Source organism: Gracilinanus agilis, chromosome 2 (genome assembly GCF_016433145.1).
Source record: "Gracilinanus agilis isolate LMUSP501 chromosome 2, AgileGrace, whole genome shotgun sequence".
Classification (NCBI taxonomy): Eukaryota; Metazoa; Chordata; class Mammalia; order Didelphimorphia; family Didelphidae; genus Gracilinanus; species Gracilinanus agilis.
Genome location: NC_058131.1, coordinates 619,725,087 through 619,738,861, shown reverse-complemented (window position 1 = coordinate 619,738,861; position 13,775 = coordinate 619,725,087).

Below are 13,775 nucleotides of genomic sequence, written 5' to 3'. Positions count from 1 at the left end.
CACAGTGGTTGGATCCATTCATAATTCCATCCACAACTCATTAGTGTCCCAGTTTTGCCACATCCCTTCCAACGTTTACTTTCCTTTACTGCCATATTGGCCAATCTCACAGGTGTGAGGAGGGACCTCAGCATGGTTTTAATTTGCATTTCTCTAATCAAGGGGGATTTAGAACATTTTTTCATATGATTACTGATGGCTTTGATGTCATCATCTGAAAATTGCTCGTTCATATCAATGGACCACTTGTCAGTTGGGAAATGGCTTGTATTCTTATACATTTGGCTTCGTTTTCTATTGGTTTAAGAAAATAGGCCTTTATCAGAGGAATTTGTTATACATTTTTTCCTAGTTTCTTGTTTCCCTTCTTGTCTTGGATACATTGATTTTGTTTGTACAAAAGCTTTCAAATTTAATATAATCAAACTTATTCATGTTACATCTTATAACGCTCTCTGTCTCTTGTTTGTCATAAATTCTTCCCTTCTCCAAAGATCTGTCAGGAAGACTTATTCTGTGTTCCTCTAATTTGATGATGGCATCACTCTTGTTTTGTTTTTTTATTTTTTTTTAACCCTTAACTTCTGTGTATTGGCTCCTAGGTGGAAGAGTGGCACGGGTGGGCAATGGGGGTCAAGTGACTTGCCCAGGGTCACACAGCTGGGAAGTGGCTGAGGCTGGATTTGAATCTAGGACCTCCTGTCTCTAGGCCTGACTCTCAATCCACTGAGCTACCCTGCTGCCCCCAGCATCACTCTATAGCTAAATCATATCTCCGTATAGGGTGTGAGATAGTTTCTGCCATATTCTTTTCCCAATTTCCCCAGCGATTTTTATTAACTTAGTGAGTTCTTACGCCAAAAGCTGAGATCTTTGGGTTTATCAAACACTAAATTGCTAAAGTCATTGACCTCTGAATGTTGTCTATCGAATCTTCTCCATCCATCTGCTATTTTATTTCTTAGCCAGTACCAGATTCTTTTGATGATGGCTGCTTTATAACAGTTTGAGATCTGGCACTGCTAAGCCACCTTCTTTCACCTTTTTCCCCCATTACTTCAGTTCTGGGCATTTTTACTGGCTTCCCCATTGCTCCGAACCCTCTCCCTCCTCATCTCTCCCTCCTGCCTTCTCTGGCTGCCTTCAAGACCCAGCGAACATCTTGTTTTCTGTAGGATCCCTTTCCTGATGACCTTTCATGCTGGTGCCTTCCCTCTGCAGAGTGTCTCCAATTTCTGCTATCTCTAGGTTGGGTTTACCTCATTGGCTGCCCGTTACCTTCCTCATCAGGTTGGGAGCTCTTTGAAGAAAGCTTGTAAAGCTTTCTCATCTCTGTATGTAGATTTTCTATACATAAAGATACTTTTCTATACATACTTTATATTTATGTTTATAGACATATTTATTATAGATGAATAGATTATATATGAACACGTCATTTATGTACCTAAAGACAAGTACAGAAAGATATAGAAGATATAGATTTACACACATAAAGGAAGCGCTTTCTACGTAGCCACCACTCCACTCCCCCCACGCACACCCCACTGCTAGATTCAGAATGACGTTGGCCATCTGGGTGGCAGCCCCATGGAGTGGGGCCCAATCCTGGCTCTCACGAGCTCTGGGACTGTGGGGAATTCACTTAAGTTTCTGGGAGCCTCAGTTTCCACAAAGACAAGATGGAAGTGGAGGCGGTTAACAGTGCTCGCACTACGGACCTCCCAGGAGCACTGCGGGGCATGGACGAAAGAAACACGAGCTGTTAATACGGGGGTGACCGTGGGCTTTCTGTGTCTGCAAAGTCATACCTGCTTGACTTAAATTTGTTGAGGGCATTAAGGTCACGCCTTATGGCTACTGTTGAAGGCATGTCAGGCTTTAAGGTCTTCTCCCCCTTTTCTCCGTGGGTAGGCGATGGGGACGCGTGATCGTTGGGGAACAGTGTGAGCCCGTCCATCAACCAGCCCTCCGGAGTCAGTAGAGACAACCACGTGAGCAGGGCAAAGGCATTGGATCTGCCGTGTAATCTAGCTTCCAATGGGGGCCCTCACTAATTCCATTAGCAGGCAGAGTTAATCACATCCTGCCGAGAGACCTCTAGGAGCTCAGATGGCTCTCCTGGTGGGACCCGGACGCTGGACAGAGGCAGGTACAGGAAGCGAAGCCAGGCAGCCTAAGGCTTCCTAGACCATCTTGAGCGGCTCAGCTGAAAGCAGCCCTACCTACCTCGAACTTGCTCTGGGATGGAGGAGGAAACTGGAGTGTGGGTGGGTAGAGCAGTGAGAATCTCCAGACCAGGCGGAGAGCTCCATTGCTAAGCTCAGATTGCCTGTGGAACCCTGGGGAAGACCCGGAGCCTCTGCCCCTGGGAGGATATCGCCTTCCACCCTTGGATTTTATAACAAACTTGATCCTTCATCCCAGAATGAGCAAATACTTGGGCATCCCCAAGGAAGTGGAGGAAGCTGGATCCTGAACTCCCCTCCGTTTACCAGCTTCCATGAATGTCCCAGGAATCCATCCAGGTGCTGTTAGGAGGTATATTGGCCCATTGGGAAGGAGTGTTCTGGTTCTTGTTTAGCAGTGATACCAGTGCCAAAGCGAATGTCCAAATGGATAGGACTTTTTCATCAGGAAAATCCATGATTACAGCTGTTTATAGAATCTGGATTTCCTGCTTCACAGTTGGACCCTCCCCTCAAGTGGCATAAGGTGAAAGGCAATGGGCTTAGTGGAAAGAATAAAGACTAATGGTCTGGAATCTGGGCTCCGGTTCTGGTTCTGTGTTATCTCACCCCGAGTAAGTCACTTTAGCGCTCACTGCCTCAGTTTACTTACCTGTAAAATGAGAATGTCTGACTAAATCGTTTTCCTTCCAACTCTAGTTGTAGGATCCTCTGTCTCACTTTGGGCCAACCATCTCCCCACTCTGCCTCTGCGCATCTTAATCCTACGAGGTGGGAAGGTGAGCCTTATTTTTATTATTTTGTAAAGTTATTTATGATAAATTAACAAACACTAACAGTTCACTAATGTCAAACATGCAATCTTTGCACAATCCTTTAAGGCTTACAAAGTGCTTGTTCTGCTCTTTCTACCCTTATTTTATAGATGAAGAAAAGATGAGATAACATATTCAGAGTGCTCTGCCTGCCCTAAAGCACTTTATAAATCCTAACTATAATCTATATATGTAGAAACACATATACATATATGCACACATACACACACACATATATTAATTCCTTTTGTCCCAGTTCCTCATGTATAAAATGAACTAGAGGAGGAAATGGAAAATCACCCCAATATCTTTGCCAAGAACACCCCAAATGGCGGGGCAGCTGGATAGCTGAGTGGATGGAGAGCCAGGCCTAGAGACGGGAGGTCCTGGGTTCAAATCTGACCTCAGACCCTTCCCAGCTGGGTGACCCTGGGCAAGTCCCTTGACCCCCATTACCTACCCTTACCACTCTTCTGCCTTGGAGCCAATACACAGTACTGACTCCAAGATGGAAGGTGAGGGGTTAAAAAAAAGGAACACCCCAAATGGGGGTCACAAAGAGCCAGACACAAATGAAAGGATTCATCAACACCAAAAAAGTTTATATATGTATATACGTATAGTCATCTGTATACACAGATAAATCCGTATGAACTGATGAGGTCACTGAGAAAGAGGGGAGAAAGGGAAGATGAAGAGGCCCGAGACAGAACTCTGGGGAACTTCCACAGTTAGGGTGTGTGATGGGGATAAGCCAGCAAAGGAGATGGAGGACTGGTAAGAAAGTGGGGAGAAGAACCAGGAGAGACGACATAAGTTCAGAGAGGGTGGTCAGCAGTGTCAAATGCTGAAGAGATGTTAAGAAGGATCAACACGGACTGAGAGTAAAACCAGCAGATTTGGCCATTAGGAGATCACGGGGAATTTTGCAGAGCTAAATTTCAGTTAACCAATGAGGTCCGAAGCCAGACAAAAGGGTAAGAGTGAGTGAGCGGAGGATGCAGAAAGCGTTGAATGTGATGAATTTTTCTAAGGGCGCCAGAAAGGGAAGAGAAAGAGAAAACAGTGTCATGAGCTGGTGGGGTTCCAGTGAATTCCCTTATTCATCTGTCTATGTGCCTCTCTCTTTGTTTGGGATAAGGCATGCTAGCCTATGCTGGAAATCAGTACAGAAGGGACCAGTAGGCAGGGAGATGATTCCACAGAAGCTGAGAAGATAATTGGGATTGCAGACATCTGGAAAAGGTGTGAGGAGAAGATTATCAAGGGAACACGAAGAGGGATTGGCTTTGTCAGGGGAAGAGTCACCCCTTTATCAGATCGGAGGAAAGGAAGAGAAAGGGAGGGGAGGCTAGCAAGGGGTTCTGAGATGAAAAGAGAACTCATGTTGAATGTCTGTAATATTTTCAGTAAAGTAAGAGGCAAAGTGTTCAACTGAGAGAGCGAAGAGAAAGTAGGGCACTACAAATGTCTACAGAAGGGTGGAAATAAGATCTCTTGAAGACATTTGAATTCAACAGACAGTTTTTAAGGACTAATGATGTGAGAGGTTCTTCTGTAGGTCCTGGAATTCGAAGCTGAATGCCTTGTTGGAGTCTTTTCAAGGAGTTAGAGATAGCTCGGAAAAGAGATGATTTCAGGGTGGGGATGGGGAACTGATAGCTGATTTCAAGCATCTGAAGGATTGTTTCATGGAAAAGAGATTTACTTTGTTCTGCTTGGCTCCAGAGGTAGAGCCAAGAGTAATAAGTTCAAAGGTGCCCAGAAGACTGGTTAAGGCTGGGTGTCAAGACCAACCTCCTAACAATTCAAGCTGTCTGAAAAAGTGTGTCTCCCCAGGGAGGGAGAGGTGCTGCCTCTCTCCTGCAATGGGATCTATCTTTTTGAAAACCTTTGTCCAGATACCCCACGACCATTTATGAAATATATTGTAAAGACAATTTTTGGGTAGAATTTGGAGGCCCCTTCTAGCTTAGAAATTCTGTTCCTTTGGACTAATTAGCTTTCCCATGGTGGAATATTGCATTTATTCTATTAACCAGATGAAATAATTTACTTTGTAGTCTCATTTCTTTCTTTGTGTATTTGTTCTGTGAACTACCTTTCCTTTAGATCTGACCAATTTGAGGACTAGTCTTCTTTCTATAAAATCTAGACGTATTGGCCACTTGCTTTATCTGGCCTCTTTCCTCCTGGACATCTCCATGGTAATCTGTTTTATTTCCCTCTTTGGTATGGTTATATGGTGGTGGGAAGAACCTGGATCTTTTGACCCCAAATCTGTAATTTGTCCAAGGAAATGTGGTCTTCTGGAAAGAATCAATAAATGAATGGACAAGATTAACTGGTTGTGTGATCTGGGTCATGTGCTGGCTCACCTCTGAGAAATTTATATTTTTTGTAAATATGTATCAATTTCCCCTAGCTTTTCAGATTTATTGGCATGTGATTGGGCAAAATAGCTCCTTATAATTGCTTTAACTTCATCTTCATTGGTGATGAATTTATATTTTTCATTTTTTATGTTAGTAATTTGGCTTTGCTCTTTTTCTTAAACAAACCAATTGTGTATTTTATTGATTTTTTTTATAAAACCAGCTCATACTTTTATTTATTAGTTTCATGGTTTTCTTTCCATTTTATTCACCTCTCCTTTGATTTTCAGAACTTCCAATTTGATGTTTAGTTGGAGATTTTTAATTTGTTCTTTTTCTTTTTTTTAAATTGCATGCCCAGGGGGCAGCTGGGTGCCTCAGTGGATTGAGAGCCAGGTCTAGAGAAAGGAGGTCTTAGGTTCAAATTTGGCCTCAGATACTTCCTAGCTGTGTGACCCTAGGCAAGTAACAACCCCCATTGCCTATTTCTTACCACTCTTCTGCCTAGGAGCCAATACACAGTATTGACTCCAAGATGGAAGATAAGGGTTTAAAAAAATGCATGCCCAATTAATTGATTTATTCTTTCCCTATTATGTTGATGTAAGTATTTGAAGAGATGAATTCCCCCTCCCCCCTCCCTCAGTACTTCTTTGGCTACCATAAATTATGGTATATTGTCTCATTGTTGTCATTCTCTTTAATGACATTATGGATTATTTTTTATGATTTGTTCTTTGATTCTCTCATTCATCAAAATTAGATTATTTAATTTCCAATTAATTTTAAAGCTCTGTTTCCATTTGTTAGGTTCAATTTTTCTTGCACTATAGCAATTTTTCTTGCACTTTCACACTATAGTGTGAAAAAGATACATTTGCTATTTTCTGCTTTTCTGTACTTGGTTGTGAGAGATTTATTTCATTGTACGTGAGCAGATTATGTGAAGGTTGCAAAATACAGCTGAGATAAAAGGTATACTCTTTTCTATTCCCATTAAATTTTCTCTAGAAGTCATCATATCTAAATGATCTAAAGATAAAGTTATCTCCTTAACTTCCTACTTGTTTATTTTTTGGTTATGTTTATTTAGTTCTTAGAGGGGAAAGATGAGATCCCTCAGAGTTATGGGTTTACTACCTATTTCTTCTTGTAACTCGGTTTTGCTGGATAGCTTATTCTTGGTTGTAACCCTCACTCCAGTGCCTTTCAGAATATTATGCTTTAAGTCCTCCAATCCTTAAATGTGGAAATTGCTAAATCTTATGTAATCATGGTTTTGACTTTATGGTATTTGGCTTTTTAATTTTTGGTTGCTTGCAATATTTTCTTCTTGGTCTGGAAGCTCTGAAATTTGTCTATAATATAGTTGGGAATTTTCATTTTAGGAGGTGATTGGCATATTCTTTCAATTTTTTTGCTTCCAGGTTATCAAAGCGGTTTTCCTTGATAATTTCTTGAAATATATCTAAGCTTTTTTTTTTATCACAGCTTTCAAAAAGTCCAACATTTCTTAAATGATTTCTCCTTGACCAATTTTCCAGGTAAGTTGTTTTTCCAATGAGATATTTCAGATTTTCTTCTACTTTTTCATTCTTTTGACTTTGATTTTTTCTTGTTGTCTCATCACATAATTAGCATCCACTTACCTAATTCTAATTTTAAGTAATTATTTCTTTCATTAAGCTTTTACACTTCTTTTCCCATTTGGCCAAATTTTCTTCTCAAGAAGTTCTTTTCTTCAGCAAAATTTTGTACCTCTTTTTTCCCATTTGGCCAATTCCAATTCTGCTTTTTAAAGGTATCCTTCTCTTTGGGGGAATTTTTGTCTCTTTTACCATTCGTCCAATTATAATTTTTAAGTTGTTTATTTTCTTCGGCATTTTTTTGTGCTGCCTTTACTAAGCTGTTGACTCTCTTTTCATACTTTCCTTGCACTACTCTCATTTCGTTTTCCATTTTCCTTTCCCTCTCTTATTTGATTTAAATCATTTTTTAGCTCTTTTAGGAATTATTTTTTGGTCTATGACCAATTCACGTATATGCTTGAGGCTTTGCATGTACTTATTTTGACTTTGTTTTCTTCTGAGTTTCTATCTTGATCTTCTCTGTCACCATAGTAATGCTTTGTCCAGTTCTTTGTCGTTTATTCATTTTTTTCTAGCTATTTCTTGACTTTTAATTTTTAAGTTAAAGTTAGGCTCTGCTCCAAGGGAATAGGGAGGCACTGTCCCACTCTTCAGGCCATTATTGCTTCTGTTTTCAGAGCTAGTTCTGTGGGTCTGGAGTTTTTCAGTGCTTCCTAGGTAGTAAGGAGAGGGATGATCTCTGCCCTTCTGGCTTGTCCTCTGTTCTTCACTTAGGAAGGGTCCTTGTTCTCATGTACCTACCAGTGCTAATATTCCTCCTGGCCTGGGACTGTGATCAGGTCATTCTCCCGCAGGTGCATTTCTCAAGTGCTCCCCTCTGTCTTGAAACTAAAGCCAGTGTCCCTACTTCTCTGTGATAGAGTAAAGGTACTCCTTTTCACTGTGGTACCACAATCAGGTACCTCTTACTCCCCTGTGGACTAAATATTTTTGCTCCTTTTGGGCTGGTACAGCATCCCAGAGCTATGTATCCATATACAGTTCACTGAAGCCATGGGTACTTCTTTGCATTATATAAAAGAGGTAGAGTAGAAAGCAGGATGGATTTTGTTTCAGAGGACCTGGGTTCAATTCTCGATCCTTCCAGTTGCCAGTGGTGTGACTCTGGGTCAGTACTTTGTCCTTTCTAAGCCTCGGGCTCTGCATTCACAAAATGAAGGGTGGGACTAGATGACTCCTGAGGTATTTTCTAGGTAGAATATATATATAGGATCCTATTTATTCAACAGTCAATAACCTAACCTAACATCCTTGAAACTTTTTATAAAAAACTCTTACCTTCTATCTTAGTATCAATTCTAAGACAGAAGAGCAGTAAGAGCTAGGCAATTGGGGTTAAGTGACTTATCCAGAGTTAATTAAGAAGTGTCTGAGGCCATATTTGAACCCAGGTCCTTCTGACTCAGGCCTGGCACTTCATCCATCATGCTACCTATTTGCTCCATCCTTGAAGCCTTTTGATGATACATGGGAGCCTTCATACTCAAGAAGGTTAGCAACCATGTTTCTAAGGCGCCTTTGAACCTCTAGAAGTCTGTGATTATAAAGCATTTGTTTCTGGCTATCTGCCTGGAATGGTAGGATTGCTTAGCTTTCTTCAGCCTCAGTTTACCTAGTTTTTAGGTACCTTATGGAGGCTTGTGACTACTCAGGAGCTTAGGATTAGTCAGAGGGAATGGGAAAGTTCTCATGATGTCATTGCCCCAAAGGGCTTGCTCATTCCCACCCCAGCTTTTTCTATTCTCATCAAGAACTGAAAATAAGTCCCCTTCCTTCCTCTCCACTGAGTTCCCATGTGTATTTATAGACTGTGCTTGCGTTTATGACTAGTTAGAATTGGAAGCTTATTTCTGTTGTTCAAATGAGTGGCCAAGGCGGAGAGAGGTAATTTCTAAGCTTCCTCCCTTATCTAATGACCTCTTTTGATTTCAGAAAGGAGAATAAGAATATTGAAAGGTTTGGAATCCCATTCTAGAAGTTAAATGAATCAGTCCCAATTGGACTTCCAGTGTTCTAAGGTCCATTTCCTGGATATTGTTGTTTCTATCTCATTCTCCATTCATGACCTCCTCCCATCCTTCATGGGGGCGGGGACATGACCTTGGCTCATGAAATCTGGGCCAGCGAAGGGCGAGCTCTGGGCACATCTTGTCAGGTTAGAGACTTGGAAGATGGTTCAGGTTGGTGGACTCTGTGTCTGTGTTCTGAAGACCAGTCCAAGTCCAGAGAGGCTCATCCGCAGTTTCCAAAGGGATGTATCTTTTAGTCATGGCATTTGTCAAAGGCCACTTACTCAGTTAGAGAAGGCTGGAATCTAATTGCTGGAGGGATTACCCAAATCAAAGAAATCCGGGGACATTCAGGTGTACTTACATCAATGTCCCTTCACGTGATCACAAGGTAGAGAGCTAGGAAGGGCCTTAGAGAAGCTGAGGCTCACCCTGTCATTTAAATAAGTGAGAAAAATGAGGCTGAGAGAAGGAGAATGGATTTCATCAGGTTATGAGCTACTAGGAAGGTAGTAAGAGCGAGGTTTGATCTCTCTTCTTCTGACTCCACCCCAGTAAGTTCTCTTTTCTACTGCATAAGAAAGATGATGCCATTTTGTAAAAACAAAACCAGAAGGGGGGCAGCTGGGTAGCTCAGTGGATGGAGAGTCAGGCCTAGAGACAGGAGGTCCTGGGTTCAAACTCGGCCTCAGCCACTTCCCAGCTGTGCGACCCTGGGCAAGTCACTTGACCCCCATTGCCCACCCTTACCAATCTTCTATCTATGAGACAATACACCGAAGTACAAGGGTTAAAAAAAACAAAACAAACAAACAAACAAAAAAACAGAAGAACCAGCAATGGAGTTGATGTCATGGACACCTTTTCTCCTGTCTGATCTCAGGCTGGGCTTATGGATCAGGCTTCACTGGTGGGGACCACTAGCAGCTCACCTTGGCTTTCAACAAGCCCTTTTCTCCCTGACCTATAGAGAGAGAAGTGACATGAAACTAGAAGAGCTGATTGGCCAAGGTTTTGTGATGTGTCCTGCAGCCAGTACAGATGTGGCCATTGGCAGAGGAGTTGGTGGGGCACAGTGCACCTCAGGGGCTCAGCTGGGACCTGCAATGACAAGCATCAGTGCCTTAGATGGCTCAGTAGCTCCTGTGTGGGTGATGTCAGTTGGGAAGATGATGGGGCTACTGATTTCAGTGTGCTATTTTCTTGCCTGGTGATGCCAAGGGAGGAGTACAAGGGTTAAATGACTGGTTTAAGGCTATGATCAGAGCTGGGAGGCTCAGCCACAAGCCTAGATCTCCTCCTCTTCTAGTACATAACCATTAGGTATTATTACAATTATTATAACATTACTCCATTAGGTAGTAGCTGGAGGCATGACAGAATTGTTAGAGTGCCAGGCTGAAAGGACACCTGGGTCTTCATCTTGTCACCTCTAAGGATTTTTTTAATGAGATTTTTAGCAAGTCCTCAGACAGGTCAACATAAATAGGAGAAAGAAATTGATTTTTCCTTGGTAATTGGGCTAAGAAAGGAGCTCAGGCCAACTCCATTAGCAGGTAGTGCCATATACCCTGAGATTCTCTGAGACAGAAATAGTATCTTTTTTTAAAACTCTTAACTTCTGAGTCTTGGCTCCTAGGTGGAAGAGTGGTAAGGGTGGGCCATGGGGGTCAAGTGACTTGCCCAGGGTCACACAGCTGGGAAGTGTCTGAGGCCGGATTTGAACCCAGGACCTCCCAGTCTCTAGGCCTGGCTCTCATTCCACTGAGCTACCCAGCTGCCCCTCAGAAATAGTATGTTAAAATGTTTCTCCCTCCCTCCTCCCCAAGTCACTGAGAAGGTAAACAAAATGGTATCAATTATTCATGTACAATCATGAAAAGCATATTTGCATCTTAGTCATATTACCAAAAAGCAAAAAATAAAGTGAGAAACTGAAACTGCCATTTGTACTGGAAGTTCCCCAGGTCTCTCTCTGGAGACGGACAGAGCTTTTTCATCATGAGCCCTTTGGAATTGTCTTGGATCACTATTGATCAGAGTAGCGAAGACTTTCCTGGTTGGTCATCATTCCAGCACTGCTGTTACAGTGAACAATCATCTCCCAGTTCTTTTCACTTCACTTTGAATCAGTTCGTATAAGTCTTGCCATGTTTTTTCTTAAACCACCCCCTCATCTTTTCTTATAGCACAACAGGATTCTGTCATAATAACATGATGCAGCTTGTCCGGCCATTTCTCAGCTGATGGGCATCCCCTCAATTTCCAATTCTTTGTTACCACAGAAGGAGACCAAGAGATATTTTTGTACACATTTTCCTTTTTGGGATGCAGACCTGATTGTGCTATTGCTGGGTCAAAGAGTGGCGCGTTTTGTTAGCCCTTTGGGCAGTTACACATCATTCTCCAGAACAGTGGGAGCAGTTTGCAACAGTGCACGGGTCACCCTGTTTTCCCTCATTCCTTCAGAAATGGACTCTTTTAAGACAAAACTATACAAATGTTCATAATATCAGCATATTCTGTCAAGTGTGTAGAAATACACACCTTCATGTGGATCTGCCCGCACATTCTCATGAGACTGTGATGCGTTAGATCCTTCAGGAGCTTTGGGATCTGATCCATGAGGACATTTCTCCCATTTGTGGATTGCAAGCCAGCCTATGACCCACACGTGCCCTCCTGGCCATTTTTCAGAGATAATCCACTTAGTGTAAGAGGCCACCTTAAGCCTTCCTTGGGGCCACCAGTGCAGCGATTTATCCTTGCCATTACCATTGGGATTAGTGCTGTGCTTTGAAGCTACAAAGCCCAGGAATGAATGAAGAGAGAAGGGAGAAAACATTTAGTAAGTGCTTGCCCTGTAGAAGTGCCCAGCCTGGAAAATTGGCCCAGATCTCTCTATCAAGCTAGCTAGCTATCGAGTCCATCCATCTATCCATCTGTCTTTCTGTATCAATCTATCAATCAATCCGTCTATCAGTCTATCTATCCATCCATCTATCTATCTGTCTGTCTGTCTATCTATCCATCCATCCATCCATCCATCCATCTAGCTATCCATCCATTCTTCTCTCTCCATGCATTTATCTATCTATCATCATCATCCATTCATCCATCCTTCTCCTTCTCTCTCTCTCCATGCATCGCTCTCTATTTCTCTCTATCTATACATCTATCTATCCATCTATCTGTCTATCTGTCTGTCTATCTATCTATCTATCTATCTATCTATCTATCTATCTATCTATCTATCTGTCCCTCCGTCTGTCTGTCTGTCTGTCTGTCTGTCTGTCTATCTATCTATCTATCCACCTATTTACCTGTCTATGTATCTCTCTTTCCCACCCTCCCTCCCTCGCTGGCTCTCTCCACAGAGCCAGTCAACGGCACAGCCACCACATGGCTTCATGCACTTATACATTATAGGTACACGTTTGGCGGGATGCACATGGATGTCTGAATCTGCAGGGACACACAGCAGCACCCCGCCCCGCCCCCCTTTGTAGTTGGGGACATCTTTTAATGCTACCCTTTGGCTGTAAACTCCCTGAGGGCAAGACTTTTGCAGTCTTCAGCCCAATCACTTCCTTGTATGGGCTTCGGCACTGGGGCTTTGCATGTATGTATTCGCAGTTCCCCTGAAGCCCTCCCAAGCCCCCAAGATCCCGAAGGCTGGGCCTGGGGTTTAGCGCGCTCCTGGCACCGGAGAGATTGGAGAGTTCACCTGATCTGAGGCCGGACGCTTGTCTGGTTTCTTTGATCCCCCCCCGCCGCCCCCCAATGAAAATATCTGCTCTATTGGGTTGAGTTTACTAGAAACTCTCCGACCTCTACCTGGCGATGACTTGAGCCCAAGCAAAGGGACGAGGGAGCTTTGGGCGGGCCCGCTGGGATTGGAACTGAATTGCGGTGCCCTGACGTTGAGGTTGGCCCCCACGACGAGGGGAGAGGAAGGCTCTTCCGGCGCGGGATGGTCACGCGGGGCTCTGGCTGACACAGCTTGGAGCTGGCGACACCCACACGGAGCTAAACGCCGAGCTCTCCTCTGCTAGACTGGAAGTCTCCGGAGGGCAGGGGGCTCCGCCTTTCCCCCTCTGGGAATGTCTGCTCCGTGCGGACGGAGGGAGGACGTCAGCCCTGAGTGCCGAGTCGGGCCAGCGAGAGAGCCCGCCCTGCCGGCCCGCCCCCGACTACCTGAGAAGTGAGAACCAAATGGGCAGCTTTGGGGAACAGGGGCAGTTTTTGCAGCGGATCAGCGTGGCGTCCTGGAGCCCAGATGTTGGTGTAACGGTGATATGCTGGGAAAGTTCTCCGAGTCCGGACTTCAGTGGGGCTCAGCCTCACACTTCCACCTGTGTGGTGCGCCGGGCTCGTCTCTACACGCCAGAGCAGTAATGCGAACCAGGTGGCTCGGTGGGGCGGGCTCCAAAGAGGCAGTGCACGGCCTCCTCCCTCCGCCAGCGGCTGCCCCACGGCTCCGCGCCCCTCCGGAGGGGCTCCCCTTTGTTTCCGAAAGAAGGGACCGCCGGCCTTCCCCTTTGCTCGGGTTTCTCTTCTGCCTCTCTGGCCCCGGGGGCAAGGCCTGGGAGCGGCTTGGCGTTTCCAAGTTGGCAGGCTCACCAGCCCTTCCTCACAGCCCTCCTGTGTGTGGCTATGGGCTATTAAGCCTATTGTGCAGCCGAGGAAAGGAAGTAAGCCACGTTGGGATGGGAGGACCCTTAGGATTCCTTCCTTT